This window comes from Macaca nemestrina, chromosome 7, assembly GCF_043159975.1.
Source record: "Macaca nemestrina isolate mMacNem1 chromosome 7, mMacNem.hap1, whole genome shotgun sequence".
In the NCBI taxonomy this organism is placed as follows: Eukaryota; Metazoa; Chordata; class Mammalia; order Primates; family Cercopithecidae; genus Macaca; species Macaca nemestrina.
The window spans coordinates 31,223,325-31,239,064 of record NC_092131.1 but is presented as its reverse complement, the minus strand read 5'-3'; the positions used below and the strand labels follow the sequence as shown (position 1 = coordinate 31,239,064).

Sequence of the window (15,740 nt, the reverse complement as noted above, 5' to 3'; positions counted from 1 at the left end):
GGCACGGTGGCTCATGCCTGTAATTCCAGCACTTTGGGAGGCCGAGGCTGGTGGATCACGAGGTCAGGAGTTTGAGACCAGCCAGGCCAACATGGTGAAACCCCATCTCTACTAAAAATACAAAACTTAGCTGGGCATTGTGGCCTGTGCCTGTAGTTCAGGCTACTCAGGAGGCAGGAGAATCGCTTGAACCCGGGAGGCAGAGGTTGCAATGAGCCGAGATCGCGCCACTGCACTCCAGGCTGAGTGACAGAGTGACACTGTCTCAAAAAAAAAAAAAAAAACTAAAATGAGCTACTTGTTTCAACTTCCTCTCTTCTCAGACTGGGAACCTGAGGGTAAAAGAGGAAGTGACTGGCAATGGTTACACTGTGTGTTTAATCAGTGTTCTTTCAGTGCAAGTAGGAAAAAAAGTCTTAAACAAAAAAGGAATTTATTTGGTTCACTGAATTTAACTCTCTCTCCTCAGGCACAATTTCAGTCTAAAGATTCGAGAAATATCATTGAGCCCTAATTCTCAGCTTCGCTTTCCTCTTTATCGGCTTCATTCTCTGGTTCTGTATCAAAACAAAATGGCTGCCAATAGCTCCAGGCTAAATTCCCCCACCTCCCCACCCCACTTCATATCAGTAGAAAGAGAATGTCTTTTTGTGGTCGTGTAAGGAAAAGTCCCAATGTTTGTTCTGACTGTGACTTGAGTCACATGCAACGGCCTGATTGGCAAGTTGCAGCTCACATGTTCATCCATGTATCAAGCATGTGGACTAAGAATGGGAGAGGAGTGATTCCCTCCAGATTAATGCTGTCCAATAGAACGTTCTGTGGTGAGTTCATGGAAAGGTCACGGGGGCAGCTTGGGTGGCATCTCTGTGGCCATATTATTATTCTGAGTCTCAGAGTTCCTCAAGCTATGGAATACAGGAGATACCTACCTTTCTCTTTCCCTCCCTCTTTCCCTGCCTCCCTTTCTTTCTGTCTTCCTTCTTTCCTTCCATCCTTCCATTAGCCATACCATGAGCACCTCCTAGGTATAATTTTCTGCCCTAGACACCTTACATCACTGATTCATGCATTCATTCACACATTCATTAAAGACCTTCTATACACCAAGCGTTCAGCTCTAGGAATTAAAATCTGAACAAGAAAGACAGGTTCCCTGCTGGAAAGTAAGACAACACTGAGTAACTATTTACCAATGCTATAGGCATTAGAAAGGGAGAGGACAAGACAGAGGCCTTCCGCATGTCTAGAGGAAGCCTCGGTGACATTAACCTGAGACTGGAGGAGGAAGAGTGAGGGGCTGGGTGAGGGGGTGTGGTCTGGGCAGAGGGACAACAAGGGGCAATAAAAGGTTGGAAGCAGAGGTGTGACCTGCTCAGATTTGCATCTTTAAAAGATCCCTCTGGGAATTATGCTGAGTAAAAAAAGCCAGTCACCAAAGATTCCATACTGTATGATTCCATTTATATAACATTCTTGAAGTGACAAAATTACAGAAATGGAGAACAGATTAGTGATTGCCAGGGGTCAAAGATGGGGTGAGATAGAAGGAGAAGAATTTGGCTATAAAAGGGCAGCATGAGTTGTTATGGACTGAATGCTTGCACCCCCGACCCCGGAAATTCATATGCAGAAGCCCTAACCCCCAATATGACTCTACTGGAGACAGGGTCTGTGAATAGGTGACAAAGGTTAAAAGGAGTCATAATGTTGGGGCCCTGATCCAACAGGGCTGGTGCCTTTACTAAAGAGGAAGAGACACCAGCGTTTTCTCTCTCTCCATCATGTGAGAACACAGCGAGAAGGTGGCCATCTGCAAGCCAGAAAAGGGTCCTCACCAGGAACTGAACTAGCCAGCTTGAACTCCTAGCCTCCAGAACTGTGAGAAATAAATATCTGTTGTTTAAGACACTCAGTCTGTGGTATTTTGCTATGGCAGCCCAGGCCAACGAATATACTAGTGTCATGAGTTGAATGGTATCCTCCCAAAATTCATATCCACCCAGAACCTCAGATATGACCTTGCTTGCAGATGTAATTAACACAAGGATCTCAAGATGAAATTATTCTAGATTAAGATGAGCCCTAAATCCAATGACTGATGTCCTTATGGAAAGAGAAGGGAGCATACACAGAGAGACAGGGAGAAGAAAGGAGGTGAAGATGCCAGTAGAGACTGGAGTTATGCTGGTACGAACAAAGGAATGCCAGGAGCCACCCAAAGCTGGAAGGGGCAGGAAAGGTTCTCCCCGAGAGCCTTCAGAGAGAGGACGGCCCTGCCAACACCTTGATTTCAGACTTCTGGCCTCCAAAACGGTGAGAATAAATGTCTACTGTTTTAAGCCACCATGTTTACAGTCATTTCTTACAGAGCCCTAGAAAACTCATACAACAAAGGACCAATGTGGCACCAGAACTGTCTTTTATTTTATCAATGTTGATATCCTGGTAGTGATATTATACAGGAGTTTTGAAAGATGTTACTATTGAGGGAAACAAGGTGAAGGGTACATGGGAGCTCTCTGTATCATTTCTCACAACTGTATGTGAATCTACAATTATCTCAAAATAAAAAGTTTAATTAGAAAAATTTCCTCTGGGAACCATGTGGTAAACAGAGAGGAAGCTGAGAGACCAGTTGGTGCCATTGAAGTCGTTCATGGGCAAGATAATAGCAGGTAGGCCAGGTGGTTACCAAGGAGACAGAGAGAAGAGGATGGGTTGGGGAGAAAGTTAGAAGGTTGAAGTGACAGCACTTGGGGACCAACTTGGTGATGGGAGTGGAGGAGTAAGGGGTGTCCACGATGACTCTGACTTGTACAGCAAAAGTATGATGGTGGCTTTAACAGAGGCCTCTGGCAAAGAGCAGATGTGGGGAGAAAAGAATGGGAACCACAGCATGTTTAAGACAGAACAGTTCAAATAACCAGGCTACCCAGCTTCCTCTCAGAAATGGCCATCTGACCTCATTCTGTCTTTATCTCACATTTTTACTCCACAAAAGAGATTCTAATTGAGTCAGTTTCCTACTTTCCAACATGGAGCAGGGCAGCCATGTGCCAGGCTACCTCCTGGGCCCCTCTTGTGATCACTGTACACTTGTCTTCTTTTCCTTGGAGACTGATCCTTGGTCTCAAGGCACAAGACATGACCACTTCATTCAGATAGACTAAGACTGTGGTATGGCAAGAACTTAGGGTTTCAGGCGTCTCCAGTACAGCCAGTGGAGTTTAGCAGAGATGGTCGAGGATGAAGGAAGATTGCTCCTAAAAAAATCTCTCAAGTCAATGACTAAGCAAAGAAGGACGACCAAGCTGGGCACGGTGACTCATGCCTGTAATCCCAGCACTTTGGGAGGCTGAGGTGGGGGGATCACGCGGTCAGGAGTTCAAGACTATCCTGGCCAAGATGGTGAAACCCTGTCTCCACCAAAAATACAAAAAATTAGCCAGGCGTGGTGGTGGGCACCTGTAATCCCAGCTGCTCGGGAGACTGAGGCAGAGAATTGCTTGAACCCGGGAGGCAGAGGTTGCGGTGAGCCAAGATCGTGCCACTGCACTGCAGCCTGAGCAACAGAGTAAGACTCCATCTCAAAAAAAAAAAGAAAAAAGAAAAAAAAAAAAAAAAAAACAGAAGGAAAACCAGAACTCTTCACATCAACTCTAGCTTTGTTTTCTGATGAGAGGGAAGGTTGGAGGAGTCTTTTAGGACAAAGTTGGAGGACTAACACAGCCTCATCTCATAGTTCATCATAAAGCTACAGTAATCAGAATAGTATGATACTGGCATCAATATAGACAAATAAATTTGTGAAATAGAATAGAGAATCCAGAAGTAGACCCACACACATGATCAACTGATTTTTGAAAAAGATGTAAAGGCAATTCAGCAGAAAGAGTATAGCCTTTTCAACAAATGCTGCTGGAACAACTGAATATTCATATGGAAAAAGTTGAACTTTGACATATACCTTACACCATATACAAAAACAAACTCAAAATGGATCACAGAATGAAATGTTAAACGTAAATCTATAAAACTTTAAAAGAACACGTAAGTGAAAAGCTTTTGTGATCTTGGGTTAGGCAAAGAGTTTTTAGATAAGACATTAAAAGCACAATTCATAAAAGATGATGTTGGAATTTGTCAAAATTTAAAACTTCTGGGCCAGGCACCGTGCCTTACACCTATAATCCCAGCACTTTGGGAGGGGCTGAGGCAGGCAGATCACAAGGTCAGGAGATCGAGACCATCCTGGCTAACACGGTGAAACCCCGTCTCTACTAAAAGATACAAAAAATTAGCTGGGAGTGGTGGCAGGCACCTGTGGTCCCAGCTACTCGGGAGGCTGAGGCAGGAGAATGGCGTGAACCCGGGAGGCAGAGCTTGCAGTGAGCAGAGATTGTGCCACTGCACTCCAGCCTGGGTGACAGAGTGAGACTATGTCTCAAATAAAAAAAATTTAAAATAATAAAAAATTAAAAAACCTTCTGGTCTTTGAAAGTCTTTTAAGAGAGCGAAAAGGCAAGCCACATGCTGGGAAAAAATATTTGTGATCATATATCTGATCAAAGATATGTATCTAGAGAGTGGGACGTCCGGCTTCAGAACGGGAACCTTCCATTGCCCCAGCGAAGAAAAAGAGAATTAAATATGAGTGATGTTGAGAAAGGCAAGATTTTTGTTCATAAGTGTGCCCAGTGCCACACCACGGAAAAGTAAGGCCAGCACAAGACTGGGCCTAATCTCCATGGTCTCTTCAGGTGGAAGACATGTCAAGCTGTTGTATTCTCTTATACAGACACCAATAAGAACAAAGGCATCACCTGGGGAGAGGAGACCCCAGTGGAGTATTTGGAGACTCCATCTTTACAAAGTGATCTTTGCCGGCATTAAGAAGAAGATAGAAAGGGCAGACTTGATAGCTTATCTCAAAAAGGCTACCAATGAGTAATAATCGGTCACTGCCTTATTAATTACAAAACAGAACTATTTCATGACTTTTTTATGTGTACCATACTTTAATAGATCTAATTCACCAGAATTCAGATCATGAATGACTGACAGAAGATTTTATTGGGCAGTCCTGATTTAAAACTAAGACTGACTTGTGGTTAAATGAATATGTTCAGTTTTTGAATTTTAATAGTAATTCCAATTCAGTAAATGCTATCACTGTTTACCCCTTCTAAAGGTGTGATTAGACTTCGTTAGCAGTGCTCGACTTTTCACAAAGATGGTGAGTGTCATCTTAAAACTTGCTGGAGATTGGTTTTATATTTAGATTTATATAGCTGGGTATGTGAATATATTTAAATACTGGGGAAATTCCTTCACTGCCTCAGAGCCAAGCAAGATTCACCTGTGTTTTGTGTTCATTCGCCTCTTAAAGGCAAGGGTTGAAAATAAATAAGGTAGCAATGTCTACTTTATATTTTTGGCCTTAACTATGCCAATCTAATTAGAATTCTCTGTATTTAAAATGGTTCTTTTTATTTACTGAAAGGCATTTTAGTGTGGTTTATGTGTAATATCAAAGATTATTTAACACTTCTCACATTTTATAGATGCTCTATAAGGTCACATGCTTTTAAAATAGTAGCAAGTTAAACTTCCCTCTTTAATTTTTTACAATCTAAGTCAAACTAAGTTATAATTTAGGATTGTCGGGGGTTTTGTTTGTTTGTTTTGGTTTTGGTTTTTGAGACAGAGTTTTGCTCTTGTTGCCCAGGCTGGAGTGCAATGGCACAACCTCGGCTCCCCAGAACCTCCGCCTCCCAGACTCAAACTATTCTCCTACCTCAGACTCCTGAGTAGCTGGGATTACAGGCATGTGCCACCACATCAAGCTAATCTTGTATTTTTAGTAGAGATGGGGTTTCCCCAGGTTGGTCAGGCTGGTCTTGAACTCCCAACCTTAGGTAGTCCACCCGCCTTGGCCTCCCAAAATGCTGGGATTATAGGCGTGAGTCACCGCACCTGGCCATGATTATCTTTAAACAGTCATTCAGAAATATAAAACTGTAGAACTGCTGTGTATTTGTGATTGGGAGTGGTGCTTTTGCCAACTTAAAAGGATTAAAGTAGAGGAGATACACACAAATTTCAAAATTTTGTGTGATCATAAGACTTAAGATAATTGAAAAGCAAACCACAGATTAAAAAAAAAAAGGATACATATCTGGAACAAAGACCTGTCAAAACTAGTAAAAAGAAAACAAAGAACACAATTTTTCAAATGGGCAAAAGATTTGAACAGCAAAGAAGATATACAAATGGCAAATAAACACGTGAAAAGATGCTTAACATTATCAGTCATCAGAAAATGCAAGTTAAAGCCACATATGTATTAGAATATCTAAATGTGAAGGGCTGACCATATCAAATGTTGGCAAAAATGTGGAGCAACTGGAACTCTCACACACTGATGGTGGGCATGTATAATGGTAGAACCAGTTTGAAAAACAGTTTGGCAATTTCTAAAGTAAAAAACAAAAAGAATATACTTAATATATGATCCAGCCATTCTACTCCTAGATATTTGCACAAAAGAAATAAAAACACATGTTCTTTCAAAAATTTATATGTGAATGCTCATAGACATTTTATTTGTAATAACCAAAAACTGGAAAAACCCCAAATGTCATCAACAGGTGAATGGATAAACATTTGGTATAACCATATAGTGGAATACTACACAGCAATGAAAAGGAATTGGTTATTGATGCATACCGAGATGAATCACAAAATAATTACGCTGGATGAAAGGATAAGACAAAAAAGAATATGTACTATAAGATTTCAATTATTTAAAAATTCTGGAAAATGCAAACTAGTCTTCAGTGATGAGAAGCAGATGAATAATTACCAGGAGATGGAGTGAGGAGGGGAGGGGGTGAGAAGGAGTCATTACAAAGGGGCACTGGGGGTGACAATGCATATGTTTATTATCTAGATTGTGGTGATGCTTCCATGGGTGTTTAAATATGTCAAGACTGGTCAAATTATACATTTTAAATGTGTCATTTTTGTATGTCAATTATACCTCAGTAAAATCATTTTTTTAAAAAGGAATCCAGGCCAGGTGCTGTGGCTCACGCCTGTAATCCCAGCACTTTGGGAGGCCGAGGCAGGTGGATCATGAGGTCAGGAGTTCAAGACCAGCCTGGCCAAGATGGTCAAACCCCATCTCTACTAAAAATACAAAAATTAGCCAGGCGTGGCAGAGGGTGCCTGTAACCCCAGATACTCAGGAAGCTGAGGCACAGAATTGCTTGAACATGGGAGGCGGAGGCTGTAGTGAGCCGAGATTGCGCCTCTGCACTCCAGCCTAGGCGACAGAGCGAGACTCCATCTCAAAAAGGAAAAAAAAAAGGAATCTAAGGGGAGAAAAAAGCAGGGCCTTTCTTCTCTTGTGTGTTCCCTGCCCTCTCCTCATCTTTCACAGAGCCCATCTGCTTCTGAAAAGTAGGGGCTATGCTTTCTTACCCCACAAGCCAGTCACTTATAAAGAGCAGTCTTGTCAGGGATGAGCTTGGGTGGGTGAGAGAAGGGAGACTGGCAAAAGAGTCATTATCAAAGTCTAGGCAATTCTTTTTTTTTTTTTTTTTTTTTTTTTTTTTTTTGAGACAGGGTCTTGTTCTGTCACCCAGACTGTAGTGCAGCAGTTCACTCTGGGCTCCAGCAATCCTCCCACTTCAGCCTCCTGAGTAGTTGAGACCACAGACGCGTGCCACCACACTCAGCTAATTTTATGTGTGTGTGTGTGTGGAGAGAGACAGGGTCTCGCTATGTTGCCCAGGCTGGTCTCAAACTCCTGGGCTCAAGCAATCTTCCTGCCTCAGCCTCTCAAAGTGCTGAGATTACAGGCATGAGCCACCACGCCTGGCCAAGGCAATTCCTTAGCAGTCATTGTTCAATTGTGACCAAATGCCCAAAGAAATATGAAAGGACTATGCAATTATAATGCAGACAGTAAGTCTCTGCAATCAGACAGACCTGGGTATAAATGCTGGCTCCAGGAGTTAGCAATTTTTTGATTCCTAACCTCTTTAAACCTCTGTTTCTTCATCTGCAAAATGGGATCATATGCCACACAAAGGATGCCAGGAGATTAAGTGAGGTTCTATTTACAAAGAGATTAAGTGAGGTTCTATCTACATCAGCCAGGCACAGAGTAAAGGCTTCCTCTACCTGGGAGACAGCATCTAGACGGGGAAGATCACAGAATCCAAAAAAGAAAATTCTGAGTTCTAGTCCTAACTCTGCTGCCAATCGCTTATATGGCCTTGCCACCAATCTATATAAGCCCTTCAGCACTGGGGATGGAGAGAGGAGAACAATGTTAAGAACACATTCATTCTCCATTCCACTAGCTTCTCTGAGCCCCAACTAAGGATTCAGTAAAGTCTGTCCCAGGGGCCAAAGGCAGCCCACTACTTGTTTGTGCACAGTCCACAAGCTAAAGCTGGTTTTTACATTATTAAATGGTTTAAAATATCAACAAAGAATATTTTTACTGTGAAAATTATATGAAATTCAAATGTCATCATTCATAAATTTTTACTGAAACACAGGTCGAGCGTGGTGGCTCACGCCTGTAATCTCAGCACTTTGGAAGGCAGAGATGGGTGGATCATCTGAGGTCAGGAGTTCGAGACCAACCTGGCCAACATGGTGGAACCCTGTCTCTACTAAAAATACAAAAATTAGCCAGTGTGGTGGTGGGCATCTATATTCCTAGCTACTTGGGAGGCTGAGGCAGGAGAATCATTTGAACCCAGGAGACGGAGGTTGCCGTGAGCCGAGATCATACCACTGCACTCCAGCCTAGATGACAAGAGCGAGACTCCATCTCAGAAAAAAAGAAAGCCCTACCCATTTGTTTATGTATTGCCTATGGCTGCTTTCCCGATACAAAGTCAGAATAGAGTTGTTGCAACTAAGACCATATGGCCTGCAAAGGATAAATTACTTAATATCTGGCCCTTTAACAGAAAAAGTTTGCAGACTCCTGGGTTAGATCATCAGAAGAAACATACTTGTCTGCGGTTCTCTTAGCTGCCCAGAAAAGTATTCAGTGTGTTAAGATTAAATGTTATGCCCTTAGTTTTTATAGGGGTTCATAAGAAACATCTACTTGATTGGAATTTCTGTGTCTTTTGCAATAAATGTTTCCTTGAATTTTATGCCAGGAAATAAGATGGTCTTCAATTGACCTTATATGCATTATTTTATTATCCCACTATGTAACTGGCATATTGTAAGTAGCATACAGACTAATTTTAGATTATTTTAGTGATATTAACAGACAAGAATTCTTAATTTTAATGATATGTGCTTATCTGTGTCATTACCCTCTATTTGTGGTTAGTGGTGGTGGTTTTCCATTTACAAAAATATCAAGTTTTTAAGATTTTTTAATTAAATGAAATAATTGTATTGATTTTAAAAAATGTCAAGTAAGTAACAATTTTGCTAGAACCACAGGAAAGGCAAAAAAATGTGACAGTAGTTCAAGAATGACAGAAGCTTAGGAATAACATATTGGACAATAGGAACTACATGTTTTCCTTTTCACCATGGTTGCCAGGAAGCTCAGGATTAAAGGCAGTGGCATTTTATAGTAGTATCCAGAGTTCTGTAATGTATCTCATTGGACTTCTTTGCGGCTGCCTTTAATAGAGCACTGACCACATCGTGTGGTTTCTGTTGGCTCATGTGACTATCTGCCAAAGAAATCGGGAGCTGGACTCACCAGGCCAGAACTTGGGAGACCCATTGGGTTGACCCGTTCCATTTCCTCTCTGCCTGTTCCTCTTGAACCCACTGACATCTGGCTCTCACTTCTTTCCAAAAACTATTCCCACAAAGGTCATTCATTACCTCATAGAGCCAAATACAATGACTTCCTTCCAGTTCTCAACCCATGGGGCCTCTGCTCAGCACTTGGCCATGTTTATATATGGGTTATTACATAGCTCATTTATAAATTATTACATAGGCTACTATAGTAAGCTAGTGATATCCCCACCCACTCAACTGCTTAAGCCAAAAGTTGCTTCTTCCTGTGCCCTCACCCTTCCTGCCAAGCTCTTGACCAGCACCGTCCTTCCTTCCACTGACATATTTCTCAGCCTTCTCTGCCCCTCTTAGGGATCTGTGGCCCTTGAGACCTTTCCTTTGCTCCCCTGGGTGTGACATTCATTTCCCTGTCTTCACTTGCACCCACACCAGTCAACGTGGTTAACTTTCTAAACCATGAGCGGGCAGGCTAAGGTCAAACTAAAATGGGCCAAGTCTAGCCCCTACTCACTTGTTTTTATAAGTGGTTATGTTTTGCATGGTTATATAAGTACCTACATGTACCCTCAATTTTCCTGTTTGTACACAGAGCCTAAAATCTTTACTGTCTGGTCCTGTCCGGCAAAAGCTTGCCGACTCGCTTATGAACCCAGAACTGGCTGCTGTCCTGCTTCTTCTTGCATGCCCCAAACTTCCCCACAAGCTGGCATCCCCAAGAGGACTGAGGAAATGCAGATTTCTGGGCCCCAATGGCTAGAGATTCTGATTTGGTAGGTCTGGGGTGGAGCCTGCAATGTTCCCACACCCCAGATGGCTCTAATGTAGGTGGCCCAAGGTCCACACTTTGTGAAATTCTGCTGTAATCGCAGAGCCAGCCTGAAGTACCTGAAACACTATGGGTAAGCTCATGACTTCCTGCCTCTGTGCTCCCAGTTCTGTCTGCCTGGAAAGCCTTGGAAAATGCCTTTCTCCTCTGCAAAGGCCATGTCCTCTTCCCAGACCTCCCACTCCCATGCCAGACAAGCATTGTCACCTTCTCCTCTCCTGCTCCATAAAGCACCTGTCCCTCTACAACCCGGATGATGTGCTTGTGTGTCTGTCTCAGTAGCCAGACTGGGAGCTCTTCCAAGATGACATCATTTCACTGCCCCCAGCCCTTGCATAGAAGGCCTTAGATCAATATTTGCTGAATCAATGAATGAACAGATGGACTTGCTCCAAATTGCTGCATAAAGCAATGCAAAGTCAGGACTGAGTCCAAACACTGGGATCCCCTGTCGGGTAACCTCCAGGCTGAGCCATCAGTTGCTGAAGCACAGCGGTTCAGAGCAGAGCTGGCCTGGGTGTGAATCCAGCTCTGTATTTTGCTAGCTCTGTGACCTTGGGCAGCTTATACAAGCCCTGATTACGTCACCTCTAAAATGAGAAAAACGATGCTAATAGCACTTACCTCACAGAGTTGCTCTGAGGTTTAAATGAAGTAATCCATGGAAAGCTCTTCAGCACATAGGAAGCATTTAATACATGTTAATTATGGTTTTATTCTGTCATCTCTCTTTGTCCGCACCAGGCATTTGCCAAGGTGGAGCCTGACAGGAAGCCTCAGCCTTTCTATAGTGAGGGGACAGCAGGGACTACTCAGACTCAAGTCCCAGGGTCAGCCAACCCCATCTCTCTTGTCACTGGGATTCTACTGGAAATCGCCAGCTGTGGGAAGTCCTACCAAGTGGCCCAGGACCCTGGAAATAGGCAGATCTTGGAGTTCAGCTACTAAAGCTCCTGCCCCCTCCTCCCAGCCCAACTCAAGAAACCTACCCCGCAGCATCTTATTCTCTGGTCACCAGCCAGAAGGGTCAAGGCAGAGTTGATTCAGGAGACAGGTGACACCCAGTAGGCCAGAGGATGTGGCAAGGGCTGGGCTACATGGAGGATGCTGGCAGCAGTGAGTAGCACAAATACTAAATGTTAATTGAGCCCTAATCAATAAGTACTCTCCCGGGGCAAATGCGACCAACCCCAGGGAGAGAGTTTGATGGAGATACAGCAGGAACCCCAGTGGACCACAGAGTGGACCTGCCACATGCAGAGAACAACAGCGCCCGCATCCTTATGTGGCAAATCCCGGATGGGGCTTCCAAATCAGGAAGTCCTCTGGGGTTGTAGAGATAAGATTACAGGCCCACCTGCAACAGCTGAGGTGATGGGGTCACTGTCTCAGAGCCCGTGGGACTACAGAATCAGAAAGAAGAGTAATGTTTGGTCTAATATGCTCTTTCTTTCTTTCTTTCTTTCTCTCTTTCTTTTTTTTTTTTTTTTTTTTTTTTTTTTTTTTTTTTTTTTTTGACAGAGTTTCGTTCTTGTTATCCAGGCTGGAGTGCAGTGGCTCGATCTCGGCTCACTGCAACCCCTGCCTCCCGGGTTCAAGTGATTCTCATGCCTCAGCCTCCCGAGTAGCTGGGATTACAGATGCCCACCATCATGCCGGCTAAATTTTTTTGTATTTTAGTAGAGACGGGGTTTCACCATGTTGGCCAGGCTGGTCTCAAACTCCTGACCTCAGGCTATCTGCCCGCCTCGACCTCCCAAAGTGCTAGGATTATAGGCAGGAACCACCACACCTGGCCAACTCTTTTTAAACCATTCCTCAATTGCACAAACCAAAAACCTAGGAATTGGCCTTGACACCTGTCTCTCACTTAATCCCGCCAACCTGATACTTCATCATAGAGCACCGCCATTTTTATCTCCTAAGGATCTCTGCCATCAAGCCATCCGCATTCCTGATCTTGTTTACCCCGTTCAATTTCTTTTTCTTTTTCCATTGCACATAATACTTTGCAACATATTTACTTATTCATTATATTTACTGTCTATCTCCCTTCTCACTAAAATGTAAGCTCCCCCAGGGCAAGGACCTTTGCTTATCCTGTTCACAAAAAAAATACCTGGCACGTAGTAGATGCTCAATAAAGATTCGAGGACTGACTCTTCATGACCACCGTCTCCCATCTGAATGATGGCACTAGCCTCCTGTCTGGCCTACTGCTGCCTACTCTGGTTCATCTTCAATCCATTGCCCAGTGCGGTGCTTTCTCAAAATGCAAATCTGGTCATGTGTCAGCTTTGTGCCACCCACCCCTGCACTCACAGACATCAGACACATCAATGGCTTTCCACAGATTCAGGATAAAGCCTAACCCCCCTAACGTGGCCCACAAGGTCCTCCTTGGCCTTCTCCTCCCCTCCTCTCTGGCTTCTGGTGCTCTCCATCTCCTCACTGGCTCTGCCCCAGACCCACTGGCATCCTTTTGCCACAGTCACGCCCACCATCCTACCTGAGCCCACGAGGTTCCTGTGCAGTTTCCTGTGCGTGGGTGGCTCTTCCCTGCCTTCGGATTCCAGCTCCAGCAGCCTTCCCTGACATGGCTCACCACCCTCATTGGGTCACCTCTTCCCATCCCAGGATCTCAGATGTCATTTGTGACTTCTCCATAGAGCTCGTCATGGTTGCATCTTTAGACTGGTACCTGGGCTGTTTGGAAGCATCTTTCTTCCTGGCCACACTGAGAGCTTCATGAAGGCAGGACTGTCTTCATTGCTCACCATTTTAGCCCCAGTTCCTAGCGGCGTGCCAGGCACATAACAGGCACTCAATAAACATGTATTGATTAAATGAAATAAGTGAGGAAACCCAGGCCCAAAGAGCCCAGGTGACTTGTTCACAGTGACACAGCTTGGAGATGGCCATTGACACAGAGTTCAGGGCTCTGCCAGAATTCATGCCACTTCTCTTTGGCAGCGCAGAGACAAGGGTCCTCCAGCCAGTGGGGAGCCCTCGCTGGCCAGTATGACCAGACAGGGGGATGGAACCTGGGCCTGCATTGGCCCTTCTCTGGGAAAACAGCTCCAAGCCGAGAAGACAGAAAGTTGATATTCCACGCTAAATTCCCCTCTTGGCCATTGTAATTCACATCCTGCATACTGAAGACTCTGAAAAGTCCCCAGGTCAAAAAGAAATTTTCACAGTAATAAATAGAAGATTTCCTTTCCCCAGAGGGAAACGTTTCTGCACAAACAGAAGCAGGTCTCCCTGAAGGTCAGCTCGAGGCACAATCAAGCGGACACTCATTTTTCCTAAGAACATTTATCAAAGACCTACTCAGTGCCAGACATTGCAAAGCACCAGGGAAGCTGCAGAGAGGAGGGTGGGCAAGGCTTCACCCTCAGAGGGTTGCATAGAAAAGGCACTGTTCCCCCGGGAACATCCCAGGAGGGAAAATGCCAAACATGAAACCAAGCAAACACTGAAACCATCTAGCCACGGAGGGACCTCACAATGACTGCAATGAAAAGGAGATGCAGGCTGTGGCTAAGGCTGGGGTCTCTGAGGAGGTGACTACGCGGCTGACGGCTTGTGGCACTGGGGCCAGTGTGACCGGAAGGCCGGGGTCTGACAGTCCATGCTCCTAGCAAGCCCACCTTTCTGTTGTGAATCTGCTCAAGAAAAACTCGAGTCCCCTCTGATGTACTTCCACATGCCTCTCAGCAACCATCCGTGTAGAGAAATCGCAGGTGTGCCAGGTGATGACTAGGGACGGTGACATGGGGACTCCTTGTTGTAAAATTTCAAGCACTTTGGTCCTGAATAGCAAAGCGCACACAGAAGACACTGTTCCCCTTCCAAGGCCTAATCTCAAAAGCCAAGCAAGATCCGTGTCTAAACTCTCATCGAACGTGCTAAAACGTTTCTGAAGAGCACAGGAATTACTTAAATGAAAAATAATTGTTGAGGAGCCATTATTATTATTCAAGATGTGTCAAATGACATTGAAGTGTTCTATTTAATGTGTGGTCATTACTATCATCTTTTAGAGAATATGAAAATAAGCGTTCGTCTGATTACCTAAATGCCCACACCTATTTTCCTCCTAATGTCTTACGACCATCCACCTGGAATTCTCCAACCTTGGGAGCTTTCAAGAATACAGCGCTCACAGCTGAGGCAGGGGAGGCCATCAACACGCAGGTCCCGGATGCGTCTGAGGCTGCTGACATACCTAAGTTCCTGCAATGATTTCGGAGCGCGCTGTACAAATGGAGGTGCTCTCTTAGCAAGCAATCTCTCTATTTCTTGTGGGAAGATGAGGAGAAAGTCGGCTGTTGGGTCCCGGAGCCCAGCTGGCAGCTCACCCAGATTGACCCTCGCCAGTGGAGCATGGAGCGGTTCCCAACACGGAAGGGAGCGCGGGGCGCCGAGGGCCCTGAGCCGCAGAAACGTGAGGCTTGCCTGACCCCTAGTGGTGGGAGGCTCTCAAAGCCCGCTCCTTGCTGTCCAGAGAGAAGGGGCAAAGACTGGGTTCGTTGTGACTGTGAGTGCTTGTCGTGGATTGAATGATGCCCCCCAAAAGGTATGTTCCCCCAATGTGACCTTATCTGGAAAAAGGGCCTTTGCAGATGTAATTAAGGATCGTAAAATGAGAGCATCCTGGATTACCCAGGTGGGCCCTAAATCCAATGACAATGGCCCCTTATAACCCACAGAAAAAGAAAGCCACAGACACACAGAACAGAAGGCCGCGTGAAGACAGGCAGAAAACGGAGTTGTACAGCTCCAAGACCAAGGAGTGCCAAGGTCCTGGCAGCCAAAAGAGGCTGGGAGAGAAGACATTTCTGCTGTTTGAAGGCACTAGGTTTAGGGTCATTTGTTATGGCAGTGCTAGGAAACTTCAGTATGGGGTCAAGGGATAGGAGGACTCAAAGCCAGGGGCTTCCAAAGCCTGGTCTGTGGAGAGAGTGCATCAGAACCACCTGGTGCACTTGATTCCTTGATTCTGATTCAGAGTCCCTGCGTCAGGGCGCTGGAATCGTACATTTTACGAGCTAGCCCTAGTCAATTCTTCTGCACACCCAGTTCTGGGAGCTGCTGCTCCAACGAA

At 44.7% G+C, this 15,740-nt stretch overlaps 1 long non-coding RNA gene and 1 pseudogene across 2 annotated transcripts in view; one reads left to right on the top strand and one right to left on the bottom strand.

Annotated features, from left to right (window-relative positions):
* The window catches only part of LOC105495867 (uncharacterized), a 157,697-nt gene extending 142,517 nt beyond the window's left edge, over positions 1-15,180 (bottom strand). Inside the window, exon 1 of one of the 2 annotated variants that reach the window (XR_003021358.2) lies at positions 13,140-15,180. This is a non-coding gene — a long non-coding RNA (uncharacterized lncRNA). The remainder of the gene's footprint in view (positions 1-13,139) is intronic. The other variant, XR_011625695.1, reaches the window with a different exon arrangement.
* On the top strand, positions 4,654-4,954 carry LOC112429206 (cytochrome c-like; annotated as a pseudogene).
* Positions 15,181-15,740: the final 560 nt, after the last annotated feature.